Source organism: Moschus berezovskii, chromosome 2, assembly GCF_049115385.1.
Source record: "Moschus berezovskii isolate FMDL1 chromosome 2, NW_MosBer_1.0, whole genome shotgun sequence".
In the NCBI taxonomy this organism is placed as follows: Eukaryota; Metazoa; Chordata; class Mammalia; order Artiodactyla; family Moschidae; genus Moschus; species Moschus berezovskii.
The window spans coordinates 61,673,994-61,691,704 of NC_142461.1; positions in this window are offsets into that span (position 1 = coordinate 61,673,994).

Below are 17,711 nucleotides of genomic sequence, written 5' to 3' on the forward strand. Positions count from 1 at the left end.
CAATTTGAGTCGAGTCTCCAAGCATTAGCTTTGCTAACCAAGTGCGCAAGTCTGTAATCCAAACGAACATAACTGCAAGAAAATTTTATGAACTGTTAAATTCTACTCATAAAAAAGAAAATCTTCACAATAACAGCAGTGGTGATTTGTCCAAAAAGTTTAGGACTTAATATGCTTTGTGTAACCTCTTGAGTCCATAAAAAAGTCATAAACACTGGCTTCTGATTCTAGAAATTTTCAGTTGGGGAAGGAGAATTGTGTTCAAAGGGAAATTATTAGCATAAAAGGAAGTCAATTAAGAGGAGCAAACAAAGTTTATTTTAATACAAAGTCTTGTTTGCTCAATTTTTTTTTTCTCTGCTCTAGGTTTTTTTTTTGTATGTTTGGGGTTATAGAGATTATATTGGTGAGAATCCAAAATAAACTTTTTTTTCAGAAGACTCCAGGCACAAATTGAAGAAGAACATTAAAATAATCTATGTGCTTATATATACATTTCTGTAATTGAGTATTTAAAATTGAACTAGTTGTGACATTCAAAAAAGTTAATATGATTAAAATAATAATATTATGTGAGTATAAATATGCATTTATGCATTTTTATATTCAGTGCATGTAGGAAGAACTTGTTAAAAGATCACTGAATTAAAAATAATGGCTCATCTGGCTATCATATTATCTTGTAATGGCTAGGACATAGTTAGAACAATTACTAGTAAGGTTCTCATTTTTCAGCAAGGAATCCAAGGAATAGCTGATTAATTACCTTGTTCAAAGTCACAGATGATAAAATACAAACCAAATATATTTTGTAAAAGAAAAATGTATAGTGATGTCTAACCTCCTCCCTAATTAATTGCTTAGGAAACCTGCATCAATCAATCTGAAGAGAGCAATACATTTGGAGATATGTTATTGTTTTGGTTGGTTTCATCAATGTAACTGTTGCTTTCAACTTTCTGTCCTCTACTACTTCTTACATTGCACAGTGGTAATAGCAAGGACACATTTGATGTGCAGTCCCATGTGCCTTGATGGTAATGGTTGTTTATTCTCTACATCATAGACTGACCTTGAATGAGTAACTTAACACAGCCTGGATAATCCCACTCCCTCTATTTGTGCCTGGTTTTGAAACTGTTTACCTCAGATTGGGACTTGAACCCCTGTGTTGGGTCTTGAATCCAGCCAAAAGCCAGTTTGGGACCCTAATTTACATGTCTGGGACTCGAACCCAGCCAAAACCCATAGTCTTTCAACTGAGATCACAGATCTGGTTTTCAGGACCTAATGAAACTCAGATTCTTGATGTCTCATCACAGAAAAAATTCAGTGGGAGACAAAGTGATAAGTACGTAGTGGATTTATTCAGAAAGGAAACACAATCCACAAATAGAATGTGGGCCATCACACAGGGCAAGCACAGCCTTGAAATACAGACTAGTTAGATTTTATGGGCTGGGTAATTTCATAGGCTAATGAGTGGGAGGATTCTTCTATTTTGGGGAAGAGTGGAGATTTCTAGGAACTGGGCCAACACCTACTTTTTGGTCTTTTGAAGGTTGGTCTTGGAACTGTAATGGCACCTCTGGGTATGTCAATTAGCTTGCTGACTGAGGATCAAGGTACAGTCAAAGTTGATTTATCTGTCCTCTTGAACCCATTTGATTTTAATCAGTTTGTGTTGTGTCCTTAGGCTATGTCATTCTTTCAAAAGTTGTGCCTTGCCCATTTCCTTCCTGTTTCATTTTCAGATGGCCAAGTGGTCCAGAATGACATAAAATTAGAGACATAAGACGATGGTTTTTTTTTTTTTCCTCTCTAGACACTACTGTATTTGCATCTCACACTTAGAAATGGAAAAGGCATTTTACAATCACGATTAAGGCTAACCTAAAGACAGCAAGCATCATAGTCAATCCTTCTCTGGAACTTTGTATCATGCGATATTGCTTTCTTATTGTACAACCCAGTCAAAATTCACTCTGACAGCTCAGTTAGTAAGGAATTTGCCTGCAATGTGGGAGACCTGGGTTTGATCCCTGGGTTGGGAAGATCCCTTGGAGAAGGGAATGGCTACCCACTCCAGTATTCTGGCCTGGCGAACTCCATGGATTGTATAGATCATGGGGTCACAAAGAGGCAGACATGACTGAGCGACTTAAACCTTCATTTGTAGATGGAGATGTTCAGTCCTGCAAAGGGAGGCCCATTTGAGTTTTGCTAATATGGGATCTGTTTATATAATCACAAACATTAAGGCAAAATGGGAAAAGTCAGCAAATCAGTTGGCATTTGGACATGTATGAGCCTCTCTTTTCATCAGACAGGATATTGTTATCCAGACACAAATGATGCAGAATGCATCCCAGATGCCTAGCAGGTGGGTTTCCTTTCTCCTTGAATGACCTCATACTCACTGAATTAAATTGAATTGAATCTTACCCCATATTCTGATACTTCAATTTATTTGTTTCTTGTACATTTGGAAAACAATTCTTAGATGAGAATGAAAAGAATAGAAAAAGTATTTTCTACTGGCAACAAAAAATTCATTGACAATTTTGTGAAACTTTATAGAAACTAGTTTTACTATTGTTCAGATGTTACACAATTACAGACATTCTTTCTTGTTTAGGTGTTTGACACAGTTTCTGACTTGGCAGATGTTTCATTTGGTTTCTGTTCCAATCATGTCAGAGCTTGATTTAACTAAAATCTGTTGCAATGTGTGACTGGCAGTCAAATAGCAATTCCCTAGCAATGGGGCTATATATCTAAGCTGATACAACCATCCACTGCTGTTGCTCTTTTGGAATCTGTTGCTGTGGTTTTTCCCATGACCGTTTGCTTCATGAGCTGAAACATAGGGAGCAAAAGGATAAGACAAACCCAGAGAGGAATAATCTAGAAGTCTATTTAATTGTGCAATATCTAGCAGATAGTAACAATATAGACAAAAAGTCATTTTAAACAGAGAGACACAAGCAAGGGTTGTAAAACCAAGAGGAAAAGGTGAATATCAAGAAGAGTACTTGAGTTTGGTAGAAGGGTATGGATTGTGGATAGAAATAGATTGAATGGAAAACCCATCTCTCTCCTTTTCTAGCCTCTGACATTTATCAATTTTATTTTACTATCCAAAGGCTTAGTTCACTCATCTTTAAACTTGAAAAAATTACATCTATTTCTAAGAAAAATGTGATGAAAAAATTTCCTGACCAGCCAGCATTTAACTGTAAGTCATCACTCAGTTCAGATCAGTTCAGTAGCTGAGGCATGTCCGACTCTTTGCGACCCCAAGAATCACAGCACACCAGGCCTCCCTGTCCATCACCAGTTCCCGGAGTTCACTCAAACTCATGTCCATCCGAGTCAGTGAAGCCAACCAGCCATCTTATTTTCTGTCATCCCTTTCTCATCCTGATCCCAATCCCTCCCAGCATCAGAGACTTTTCCAGTGAGTCAACTTGTCGCATGAGGTGGCCAAAGTATTGGAGTTTCAGCTTTAGCATGAGTCCTTCCAATGAACACCCAGGATTGATCTCTCTTAGAATGAACTGGTTGGATCTCCTTGCAGTCCAAGGGACTCTCAAGAGTCTTCTCCAACATCACAGTTCAAAAGCATCAATTCTTTGTGAATCAGCTTTCTTCACACATGACAACTGGAAAAACCATAGCCTCGACTAGATGGACCTTGGCTGGCAAAGTAATGTCTCTGCTTTTTAAAATACTATCTAGGTTGGTCATAACTTTCCTTCCAGGAAGTAAGCGTCTTTTAATTTCATGGCTGCAATCAGCATCCGAAGTGATTTTGGAGCTCCCCAAAATAATGTCTGACACTGTTTCCACTGTTTTCCCATCTATTTCCCATGAAATGATGGGACCAGATTCCATGATTTTAGTTTTCTGAATGTTGAGCTTCAAGCCAACCTTTTCACTCTCCTCTTTCACTTTCATCAAGAGGCTTTTGAGTTCCTCTTCACTTTCTGCCATAAGGGTGGTGTCATCTGCATATCTGAGGTTATTGATATTTCTCCCAGCAATCTTGATTCCAGCTTGTGCTTCTTCCAGCCCAGCATTCTTCATGATGTACTCTGCATTTAAGTTAAATAAGCAGGGTGACAATATACAACCTTGACATACTCCTTTTCCTATTTGGAACCAGTCTGTTGTTCCATGTCCAGTTCCAACTGTTGCTTCCTGACCTGCAAACAGGTTGCTCAAGAGGCAGGTCAGGTGGTCTGGTATTCCCATCTCTTTCAGAATTTTCCACAGTTTATTGTGATCCACACAGTCAAAGGCTTTGGTCTAGTCAATGAAGCAGAAATACATGTTTTTCTGGAACTCTCTTGCTTTCTCCATGATCCAGCGAATGTTGGCAATTTGATCTCTGGTGCCTCTGCCTTTTCTAAAACCTGCTTAAACATCTGGAAGTTCACAGTTCACATATTGCTGAAGCTTGGTTTGGAGAATTTTGAGCATGACTTTACTAGCGGGTGAGATGAGTGCAACTGTGTGGTAGTTTGAGCATTCTTTGGCATTGCCTTTCTTTGGGATTGGAATGAAGATTGACCTTTTCCAGTCCTGTGGCCACTGCTGAATTTTCCAAATTTGCTGGCATATTTAGTGCAGCACTTTCACAGCATCATCTTTCAAGATTTGAAATAGCTCAACTGGAATTCCATCACCACCACTAGCTTTGTTCGTAGTGATGTTTTCTAAGGCCCACTTGACTTCACATTCCAGGATGTCTGGCTCTTGGTGAGTGATCATACCATCGTGATTATCTTGGTCGTGAAGATCTTTTTTTACAGATCTTCTGTGTATTCTTGCCATCTCTTCTTAATATCTTCTGCTTCTGTTAGGTCCATACCATTTCTGTCCTTTATCGAGCCCATGTTTTCATGAAATATTCCCTTGGTATCTTTAATTTTCTTGAAGAGATGTTTTGTCTTTCCTATTCTGTTGCTTTCCTCTATTTCTTTGCATTGATCACTGAAGAAGGCTTTCTTATCTCTCCTTGCTATTCTTTGGAACTCTGCATTCAGTTGCTGATATCTTTCCTTTTCTCCTTTGCTTTTTGCTTCTCTTCTTTTCACAGCTATTTGTAAGGCCTCCTAGACAGCCATTTTACTTTTTTGCATTTCTTTTCCATGGGGATGGTCTTGGCCCCTGTCTCCTGTACAATGTCACAAACCTCCGTTCAGAGTTCATCAGGCACTCTATCAGATCTAGTCCCTTAAATATATTTCTCACTTTCCCTGTACACTCGTAAGGGATTTAATTTAGGTCATATCTGAATGGTCTAGTGGTTTTCCCTACTTTCTTCAATTTAAGTCTGAATTTGGCAATAAGGAGTTCATGATCTGAGCCACAGTCAGCGCCTGGTCTTGTTTTTGCTAACTCTATAGAACTTCTCCATCTTTGGCTGCAAAGAATATAATCAATCTGATTGTGGTGTTGACCATCTGGTGATGTCCATGTGTAGAGTCTTCTCTTGTGTTGTTGGAAGAGAGTGTTTGCTATGACCAGTGTGTTCTCTTGGCAAAACTCTATTATCCTTTGCCCAGCTTCATTCCATGCTCCAAGGCCAAATTTGCCTGTTACTCCAGGTGTTTCTTGACTTCCTATTTTTGCATTCCAGTCCCCTATAATGAAAAGGACATCTTTTTTGTGTATTAGCTCTAAAAGGTCTTGTAGGTCTTCATAGAACCGTTCAACTTCATCTTCTTCACCATTACTGGTTGGGGCATAGGCTTGGATTACTGTAATATTGAATGGGTTGCGCTGGAAATGAACAGAAATCATTCTGTCGTTTTTAAGTTGCATCCAAGTACAGCATTTTGGACTCTTTTGTTGACCATGATGGCTACTCCATTTCTTCTAAGTGATTCCTGCCCACAGTAGTAGATATAATGGTCATCTGAGTTAAATTCACCCAGTCTACCAAAGTAAGCAGAAGCAAACTATTATGTCAAGAAATATTATTTAGGATAAATAGTCATCATCAAGTGAAGATTGTTTTGACCTTTGAGCCTAAGATAATAATTCGTTCTGAGCTTATGAATGTCCCTTGTAATGTATGGGTGTAGAAATTAACTGGTGAGCTATACTACTAATTTTTATTCTCCCTAGTGAGAAGGGATATACATATCTTACTTGTTTCTAACTTAGTGATAGTGAATGTAACTATTGGAAATATAAATGAGGTCAAAATGTGTTCTCTTCCTGGTATTGCTCATTTTTTTTATAATTCACACCCATCATAGGTATCACTTTCTAGACTAAAGGCAGATATAAGGAGGTAAAAACACAAAGCCTGCTCAGAATATATATCAAGCTAAAAACAATAACTAGAACATATGTGTAATCCAGTGAGACAATATTAAACAAGACAATGATGAAAAAAAATTATTAGCCAGCATTACATCTAGAAATAGGTAAATCTAGAGCCAGATGTAGAGGTGAAGAGAGCAGGAAACATTAACAATTTTTGAGAAACTATTCCAAGTTAGGCACCATGCAAGCCACTTAAAGATGTCTGGCATTTAATCTATTTAGTCTTTCAATATGATTATATTGACAGGTATAATTGTCATCTCCACTATACATGAGAATACTGCTATGGATACTCACAGTCTGGTAAGTGGCAGAGTTGAGGTTAACACTCTGGTTGGTCAAAATTCATGAATTGTACCTTGTCCACATAACTAGTAGTACTCCCCATGGGAGGAATATTTGGGGGTTAGGTGGGGACAATTTCTGGAACAAATAGTAAAATCAACATGTTTTATGAGTAGTTTAATGAAGAGACTCTCTTAAAGTTGATCTAAGTTGCTCTGGCTGGAATGATCATCTGAGCTCCATTGTAAGAATTTAGTTTGTAATGGCAAAAAGAGAATGTACAGAAAGCAGCTCTACACAGAGAATTATTTGTCCAAAGTATATTTCTGTATGTTTTTTAAATAACAGTTCCTAATTTTACTAGGAAAGTATCAAATTCAAAAGAAATCAAAGCACAAAAATTTTATAACTGTAACAAGACTTTCTTTTATTTTTTTCTGAGCCTTATCCTAATAATCTATAAGACAAGAGAAAACTCAATCTGATGCTATTCTATTATCTATCATTATCTGTTAGTTTCTGAAAAATTCATGTTATAATTGACTAGTTGAAGGTTTCTCATCCATTACCATAAGTAGTTCCTATCCCTTTATTAGATTTTCAAGTTATTTATATGTAGAAAGTTTTGTCAGTGAGTTAAAAGTTGCTTGCTATAGTTGCTATAATAGAATGCAATCATTTTCAGGTAATGGCAACTGGGGAAGAAAGAATGGAAGCTTAGTAATTTACATAATTCCTGCCCTACCCTTTATCTCTGATCCACTCTGAGATTCCCTGAGAAAAGACAAGATGATTGGGAAATGGGAAATGTCTAGAAAGTACCTTTAAAAAGACCAATTTTTTTTTTTCTCCAGCTTCCTTAATTTGAAAATAAAATTGAAATTTTAGAGAAAAAAACAAAGCCATCAGGTAACACCATGTATTTACCTTTCATCTTTATAGTTATTGGAACTTAAGAATAATAAAACATGAGAGTTAGACTCTCATCATGCATTACAAAAATTATACCAGCTTACAAGAATGTTGTCTCCCTTGCAGTCCTTTCAAAAGTTTTAAAAACTTCTGAGTGTTTTCAAGAAAGATGGAGTATGGTCAGGAGGCTAAATTCAACCAGCAAATGTACTTTGGTCTGCACAATTTAATTTTAATTGAATTTGTTAGGTAGTTAGAATAGGAAAAAGGAGTCCAGAATGGTGGCGGCTAAAACACAAAGAAGGGAAAAGCCTGCAAAAATAGAACAAAGGAAGGTCCAAGGACCAGACTGAGAACCTCAAGTGAAAGAAACAGCCCTCCTGGCTAGCCCAACTTACATAGGGCAGGTTCAGGGGGAGAAGGAAAAACAAAAAGAGGAGCCAAATCTGAACATCGTGCTCTTCTCTTCACTTCTTTTGGGTCAGCCCACCCTCATGCTTGAGGATGTATTTTCCTTTGCTTACCAAACAAAACTGAACTGAAACTGAGCTGTAACATTGGTCTGTCCGTTGCTTTAAATTTTTGCTGTGGTGATACAGAACTGAGGAAATTACACAGTCCCCTGACAAATTTAATATGTGTAAATTTAAGGTTTACATAAAACTCTAGACAGATATCCAGCTCTCTTTTCTAAGACCTTGCAAGAAAATAGTTCAAATCAAACTCCTTTTAACTTAAGGTGTCTTTTTAAAATTAATTGTTTAAAATGAAACTAATTTAGCTGATGCTGACTTGGTACCAAAAAGAGAGAAACATATGAAGCTAAAACCTTTGGAAGGGATTTGTTCTGTTGTTGAGTTTGAGGTTAATATACATTATCAATGTTTGTATCTTTATGAACAACAGGCATATTTTCCAGACTGAGAAACCAGAGTCCCTGTCCAACATACCTGTATGCTCTTAGAAAGAGTGGTAGAAAAAAATACTGCCAACTTTAATCCACAGCTCCTTAAAACTCCTAGAATCTGAGCACCTCCTGGGAAGCTGAGAACTATACAGCAACTTTGCATATAAGATCATTTGGATTTTTAGTACTTGTGGCAATCATATTAATGGTCCCAAAGAGTTTAACACCTTAATCCTGGGAATCTGTAAATATGTTATCAAAGATAACTCAAGGTTGAAGATGTAAATAAGGCTGATAATTTTTACTCACCTAACTGATATTAAACTAAGGAGAATCTCTTGAATTATCTGGTTGGGTCCAATGTAATTACTATGGTCTATAAAAATTGAAATGGGAGGCAAAAGAGAAAGAATCAGACAGATGGCAGCATGAGACAGTCTTAGCAGGAAGTTCCTAATGAAGATGGAGTAGGGACCAAGGAATGCTGGTGGCCTCTAGAAACTGAAAAAACAAACAAGTCAAACAAAGGAAGCAGATTCCCCCCTAAAGCCTCGATAGAGGAACATAACCTTGAAAAATTAATTTTAGCCTAGTGAGGCCAGTGTCAGACCTCTGATTAAAAAACAAAACAAAAAACTGTAAGATAACAAATCTGTTTTCCTTTAAGCCGTAACGTTTGTGGTAATTTGCTACAGCATCAATATAACTCTATAATATAGATTTTCCTAACTGAAATAGACTGATGGTAAAACAAATGCCAAATACAAAGGAATGCCTTTGGAATTTGGCAGTGGGAAAAGGCTGGAAACATTTTGTGGAACATGATAGTAAAAGCTTAAATTGACCTGAACAAATATTAGTAAAAATATGATTGTTAAAGGCTCTGTTGGTAAGGCTCAAAGAAAAAGCAAGAATTGTAGATAAAGTATATATTGCCTTTGAGAATACCTAAATTGTGATGAGTAGATTATTTGCAAAAACATGTGCATTTATAGCATTGCTCATGAGGGCAATTGCTCAAACAGAAATGAAGAACAGTTTTGTTAGAAATTGGAGAAAAGCAGTTTCTTGCTATACAGTAGGAGAAAGCTGCACAGAATTGTAAAATGTGTAATTTCACATTTGGTTGAGAAAATTTCCCAGCAAAATCTTGCTGCCTGGTTTCTTCTTGCCACTTATAGTAAAATGTGCAAGGAAAGAGACAGCTACAGATAAGAACTGTTAAGCAAAGTGAAATCAGAAATTGGTGATTTGGAATAGTCTCAGTCTATCAGATCACATAAAACATGACACTACAAGATTCATGATAGGAAATCTGCTCTAGGGAAAAAGCCAAAAATGTGTCTAGACAACCCTTTGCTGATATCTCAAAAAGATAAAAAGTCAGAGTATTTACTCATGTAAAAGGCTCTTTGAGGAAATTAAGCATATGACTCATAGATCCTCTCAGCCATTTAAGCAGAAACCAAAAAATCTAGATGAGATTAAATAGAGGAAATTTTTGTCTCATGGAGTGAATCCCAGAGAAATGCAGGGAAGGCTCACATATGTTTGGAGAATCGTGAATAATAGAAACAGTGCCAGCTTGGAGATTATCCTGCATTTTATAGGTAGGCTCAATGTAATCAGGAGATGACTTAAACTAGAGAAGGCAGGCAATAGAGAGAGAACTGGACAAATGGGAATACAAGAAAAAGTAACCTTTAGTTGCTGACTTTAATAAAAGATAAATGAAGGAGAAATGAATCAAGGAATATTGGTGACCTTTAGAAACTGGAAAGGACAAGGGAATTGATTCATTCCCACAACCTCCCAGAAAGATGCTTGCTCCTTGGAAGAAAAGCTATGACTAACCTAGACAGCATATTCAAAAGCAGAGACATTACTTTGCAGACAAAGGTCTGTCTACTAAAAGCTATGGTTTTTCCAGTAGGCATGCATGGATGTGAGGGTTGGACTATAAAGAAAGCTGAGAGCCAAAGAACTGATGTTTCTGAACTGTGGTGTTGGAGAAGACTCTTGAGAGTCCCTTGGACTGCAAGGAGATTCAACCAGTCCATCCTAAAGGAAATCAGTCCTGAGTATTCATTGGAAGGACTGATGCTGAAGATGAAACTCCCATATTTTGGCCACCCAATGAGAAGAACCGATTCATTGGAAAAGACCCTGTTGCTGGGAAAGATTGAAGGTGGGAGGAGAAGGGGATGACAGAGGATGAGATGGTTGGATGGCATCACTGACATGATCGACATGAGTCTTAGTAAACTCTAGGAGTTGGTGATTAGCAGGGAGGCCTGGTGTGCTGTAGTCCATGGGATCACAAAGAGTCAGACACAACTGAGTGACTGAATTGCCTGAACAGAACCTCCAATAGGGAACATAAAGTTGTAACACTTTGATATTAATCCAGTGATAATTGAAAAACTCTAACCTCCAGGTAGTATTTATATGATTATAGAAGATGAAAGAACATTTCCCAACTGACTATGTAATAACAGTATTATTCTGATACCTAAAGCAGACAAAGACAGTATAAAAAAAAGAAAACTACAAATACATATATTTCATGAAATTAGACAAAATATCAAGAAAATGCAGAAAACCCAATTAAACTATGTATAAAATGATAATACATGGTCAAATGAGATTTATTTCAAGTATGCAAGACTGGTTCAATATTTTAAAAATCAATTAATATAGGCCACTGTATAAACAAGCTAAGAAGGAAATATCTCATCTATCAATGAAGATGAAAGATTCATATTGGCTTTGTTAAAATCCTGAACCTATTCCTGTTTAAAAGTGAGCAATTAAACAAAAAACTCTCACCAAGCCAGTAACAGAAGGGAACTCCTTCAATTTGAAAAAGAGCATATTCTTTTACCCAAAATAACAAAAGCAAACAAAACTTCATACCCAGCATCCTACCTAAGTGTGGAAAACTGAATTCTCTCTCTACAAAACTGGGGAAAAGGAGAGAGTATCCACTGTCATCAATATTACTAACCAAAGTACCAGAACTTCTATCTAGCTCAATAAGGCCTACACACACACACACACACACACACATCTATATAGCTCGATATACAGATATCAATCTATCATGATATATATTTGTAGATATCTTTGATATCTCTTTGTAGCCTTTGGCTACAAATGATTATATACATAGAAAATTCCAGATACTCTACACACAAACACAGAGACACAATCCATAAAACTGATGAAATTCATTGGATAGAGGCGCAACATGCAAAAATCCATCATTCTACTAATAATGAAAATGTAGGAACCAAAATTGAAAGCACAAAACCACTCAGAGTCACTCTAAAGGAAATGAAAAGTAAAATACATGCCCATATAAACAATGTAGAATTTGTATGTTGAAAAATACAAATATGGATAAAAAGTCAATGACAACATAAATAAGCAGAGTCACATAACTTGCTCACAGATTCAAAGACTCAACATAGTGAAAGGTTGTTGCTGACACACGAAAAGACACCAGGATTCTTGGCCTCCAGAGAATTCAATCCGGGGCCAGAGACGAGGCTTGATTGCTCAGAGCTTTGTGTAATAACGTTTTATTAAAGTATAAAGGAGATAGAGAAAGCTTCTGAAATAGGCATCAGAAGGGGGCCCCTTGCTAGTGTTAGCAATGGAATTATATATTCTTTAATTATACAGTGAGTCAAAAGAATGTCTGGAGGTTGTAAAGACCTCACTAGACCTACTGCCATAATTTACACCTTAAGATAACAGGATTAGCCAGAAGGTTTTTTCCAGAGACTGTCCTCAAGCAGGATACATTATTGATATATAATCCTAAGGAATGTAGAGGGACAAAATAGTTTGTCCTTTCTTCCTTCTTGAGAATTCCAGACCCCTCTCTCCTTGGGGACCCGTAGACTTCTTATCAACTTGCCTAGGAAATGACTCTCTCAATAGTGAAAGCATCAATATTCCCCGAGGGGATTCATATAATTAAGAAAATTCCTATCAAAACTGCTTATTGATATGGACTTTTTTTAGTCATAGCAAACATATTCTAAAATTTATATTGAAAAGTGAATAAAGAGGGAAGAATCATTCTATGTAACCTTAAAGACTTATTTTATACCAATAAAATTCAAGACAATGTGTTAATAATGCAATGGTAAAGACATATATCAATAGAACAGAAGACACAGAAGTCACACAGATATTATTAACTGATTTTTGAGAAAAAACAAAAGACATTCAATTGTGGAAGGATAATTTTTTCAACAAATATTGCTGAAGCATCATTAGAAATTCACAGGCAAAAACATAGACCTCAACTCAGACCTCACACTTTATAAGTGATGAAGTCAAATTGATTATCAATTTAAACACAAAATGTAAAACTATGATTATTTTATTTAAAATGTTTAAAAGTTAAGAAAATAAGAGAAAACCTCTGATACATATGTCTAAGCAAAACTTGACACCAAAAGCATAAACAATAAAATCACATTGAAAAATTATTCCTCATCAAAATTAAAAGTGTTTGCTCTGCAAAAGCCCATATGAAGAGGCTGAAAAGACAAATTATAGATTGGGAAAATATGTATACAAACCGTATATTCTAGATATTTAGTATCTAGAATATTTAAAAACACTCATAGTTCAAAAGTTAACAAACAAACAGAAATCCAGTTAGAAAATGGAAAATGACATAAACAGGCACTTTATTTAAGAGGATAGACAGGGCAACTCAGCATTTGAAAAGATAGGTAAACAAACATTAGGACTTCCCTGTAATTCAGACAGTAAAGAATCCACCTGCAATGCAGGAGGCCCAGGTTTGATCCCTGGGTCAGCTAGATCCTCTGGAGGAGGGAATGGCAACCCACCCCAGTATTCTTGCCTGGAGAATGCCATGGACAAAGGAGCCTGGCAGGTTACTGTCTGTGGGTAGCAAAGAGCCGGTCATCACTGAGTGACTAACACTACTACTGAATGAACATTGAAATTTCAGTGAAATATTAGTACATATGTATTAGACTAGCTAAAATAAAAATTAGTGACAATAGTTCACTGTCCCAACAGGTAAATAATATGGAAGTCATAACTTTTATCCTCACAAGAAAAGAGCTGAAGAAACTGAATCAATAACTTTTTTTCTGATTTAACACAGAAAACTGCCACTCCAGAGTTGCAAAGATGTATGGATGCAGAGTCACAGCTTCAAGAACAGAAGCTTCTGGAGCTAGCAAGTGACAGAAATACTTAAACAGCCATTAATGAAATGTTGAAATTTGAATGTGAAGTCGCTTGAGAGTCAAAACTCTTGCAGTCATAGTTTTAGATAACCCTCCACCTTTTCATGACTTTTAACATCAGGATTTATAACAGGTTCTCATGTTGAAGATGGGAGAATAATCCCCTTGTGATTTGAGTGGTAGGAGAAAAAAGTAATGATTATGAAACACATCTGGGGAAAAAGTAATCATTTTGAAAAATTTCCAAAGCATTTTGTTCCTCATAACACAGACCTGGTCCCAACAAAAACTACCAGAACCTTATCTGAACTGGGGAAGAGGAGGACAATTAGTTAATTTCAGACCTTCTAGCCTTCCTGCCTCCTGTAAGAGGACAAAAAAAGACCTAAGGAAATTTTCTGAAGCTCATAGTGCAGAGAGTCTGACCTATTAAAAGAATATAGATTTACTCACCATAGTATAGAATGCATCCTCTTCTCAATATTTAACCACTACATCAACACAGGGTTTCCCAGGTGGTTCAAGTGGTAAAGAATCTGCCTGCCAATACAGGAGCTGCAGGAGACACAGATTTTATCCCTGATCCAGGAAGGTCCTGCATGCCATGTAGAAACACCCTGTGCATCACCACTACTGAGCCTGTGCTCTGAATACTGAAGTCCACATATCTTAGAGTCCATACTCTACAACAAAGGGGGCTGTCACAATGAGAAACCTGTGCACCTCAACTAAAGAGGGGTCCTCACTCGTCACAACCAGAGAAAAGCCCACACAGCAGTGAAGATCCAGCACAACCAAAAATACATAAATAAATTGCTGAACTATTTTCAAAAAAGTCAAAGACTTATCATACTGATTAAAAAAAAAATCAAAACAAAAGAAAAAAGCAGGACTCTACTCAACTATATGGGGCTTCCCTTGTGACTCAGCTGGTGAAGAATCTGCCTGCGATGTGGGAGACCTGGGTTCCATCCTTGGGTTGGGAATATTCTCTGGAGAAGGGAATGTTAACACACTCCAGTATTCTGGTCTAGAGAATTCCATGGACCATACAGTCCATGGGATCTCAAAGAGTTAGACACAACTCAGTAACTTTCACTTCACTCAACTATATGCCATATTAAAAAAATTCCACTTTAAACACAAAGACACAAATAGATTAAAACAAAGGGGTAGAGAAATATACAGCATTATAAAAGTAACGAAAAGAAAGCTGGAGTAGCTATACTAACTTCAGAAAGCCTTAAGAGAAAAAAAGATTATCAAAGATAAAGAGAGGCATTAAATTAAAAGAGTAATTTCTTCAAGAAGACATAATAATCCTTAGTACTTAAACCCCAAACGACAAAGCACACAAATATGTTTAGCAAAAATTGATAGGATTTCAGGGAGAAATACACAAATTCACTTTTATAGTTGGAGATTTTATCACATTTCTGTCAGTAACTGATACACTTAGCAAACAGAAAATAAACATATAGTTGTACTGAACAGCACCATGGATTCACTAGATCTAATGCACATTTTATACAATACTTTAGCCAACAACAGCAGAATATGCATTCATTTTAAACTCATACAAAATGGTCAGAAAAATAGACCACATTCTGCGATTTAAACATTTAACACAGTTAAAAATTAAATTATATAAAATATGCTTTTAGACCACAGTCTATGTTATTGATATCTAAATTACAGATCAATGACAATAAAACAGCAAGAAATCCCAAAATATTTGGAGATTTAACACTTCTAAATAAGTAAAATATGGGTCAAAGAAAAAGTCTCAAGGGAAATTTTTAAATATTTTAACTAAGTGAAAATAACAACAAAAAATAGAAATTTATAGATTTAAATGCTTCAGTTAGGAAATACAAAAGATCTGAACTCACTGATTTGAACTTCCACTTAGAAAATTTAATAATAAAGAACAACATGAACATAAAGTAAGGAGGGGAAAATAAATAATAAAAATTAGATCAGAAATTAATAAAATTGAGAGGAGAAGATCAAATAGTAGAGCAGGAGACCATGGAACTTCTAGTACATAACACACAAAAAAATACATCTACTTTATTTTTTTTTTTTTTTTTAAAGAGAGCAATGGTGTTTTAATGAAACTGTTTTTCAAATCTGCAAACACATTAGCTGTGAAGTAAATGCTTTTATTCTTTCCAGAGAACAGATTTCCAAACAACGATCACAATATTTAGGTTAATAAGATGCTGGACAGATAAGTAGTCAAAGAATGTCCTAAAACAACAATCCCATCAACTAATATATCAAATGCAAATTTACTGAGACATCAAGAGACTATGTTTATAGTTACATGGCTACAAACAAGACTTTATTACAGTAATCAAGTTCATAAAACTAGAAAAAAAAAGCCATATAACAAAAAGGCCTTTCATAAGCTATTAAATGAGCACACACAATAGACAAACCAATTTTATATTTGAAGCAGCGTATAGCACCAACATGTTGGCAGGACCAGTAGAGGGGTAGGCCACTGGACGGAACAGGAGGGTTATCAGCCATCAGCTACTTCAAGCCCCTTATTTTACAGATGGTGAAATGGAGGCTCAGAGAGATGGAGTGCCTTGTCCAAAGTCACACAGGAACACAGGATTGGCTAATCAGAGATCCAGAACACCCAGCTCTAGGTAAGTGCTCTATTGAACTGAATACATCTACTTTAGAAACAGTTCTCACTGAAAATGAAATGGAGAGGGCAGAAAGACTCTGCCTGGTTGTACTCCTGTACAACCAAGGCTGTAAGAATGATCCACACAGAATCAGATAGGAAGAAAAGAGAAGCAATCATGTCAACACCTGAACCCCAGGGAGGAAGATAAAAACAGATTACATGGATGAAGATCCTCATTGGGGAGTGAGTGGTTCAAGCTACATATAAGATATTCCAGTTTGGGAGTACAACCCAGGGAAGATGACTGCTTAGCTATAAAATATGATGAAGACAAATTGAAGAAAATATAAAGCAATGGAAAGGTATCCCATATTCTTACATAAGAAGAATTAATATTATTAAAATGGCCATAAATAAAACACTTTACAGATTTATTTATTTTTATTTATTTATTTATTTTTTATTTTACAATATTATATTGGTTGGTTTTGCCCTACATTGACATGAATTCGCCCCAGGTGTACATGAGTTCCCCCTCCTGAACCCCCCTCTCACCTCCCTCCTCCCTTTACCCTCCCTCTGGGTCATCCCCTCACACCAGCCCCGAGTATCCTGTAACATGCATTGACCCTGAACTGCTGATTCGTTTCACATATGACAACATACATGTTTCAATGTCATTCTCTCAAATCATCCCACCCTCACCCTCTCCCACAAAGTCCCAAAGACTGTTCGATACAACTGTGACTCTTTTGCTGTCTCGTATACAGGGTTATATTTCCATCTTTCTAAATTCCATATATATGTGTTAGTATACTGTATTGGTGCGTTTCTTTCTGTCTTACTTCACTCTGTATAATAGGCTCCAGTTTCATTCACCTCATTAGAACTGATTTAAATGCATTCTTTTTGATGGCTGAATAATACTCCATTGTGTATATGTACCAAAGCTTTCTTATCCATTCGTCTGCAGATGGACATCTAGGTTGCTTCCATGTCCTGGCTATTATAAACAGTGTTGCGATGAACATTGGAGTACATGTGTCTCTTTCAATTCTGGTTTCCTCTGTGTGTATGCCCAGAAGTGCGATTTCTGGATCATATGGCAGTTCTATTTCCAGTTTTTTGAGGAATCTCTACACTGTTCTCCATAGTGGCTGTACTAGTTTGCATTCCCACCAACAGTGTAAGAGGGTTCCCTTTTCTCCACACCCTCTCCAGCACTTATTGCATGTAGACTTTTGGATAACAGCCATTCTGACTGGTGTGAAATGGTATCTCATTGTGGTTTTGATTTGCATTTCTCTGATTATGAGGGATGTTGAGCATTTTGTCATGTGTTTGTTAGCCATCTTTATGTCTTCTTTGGAGAAAT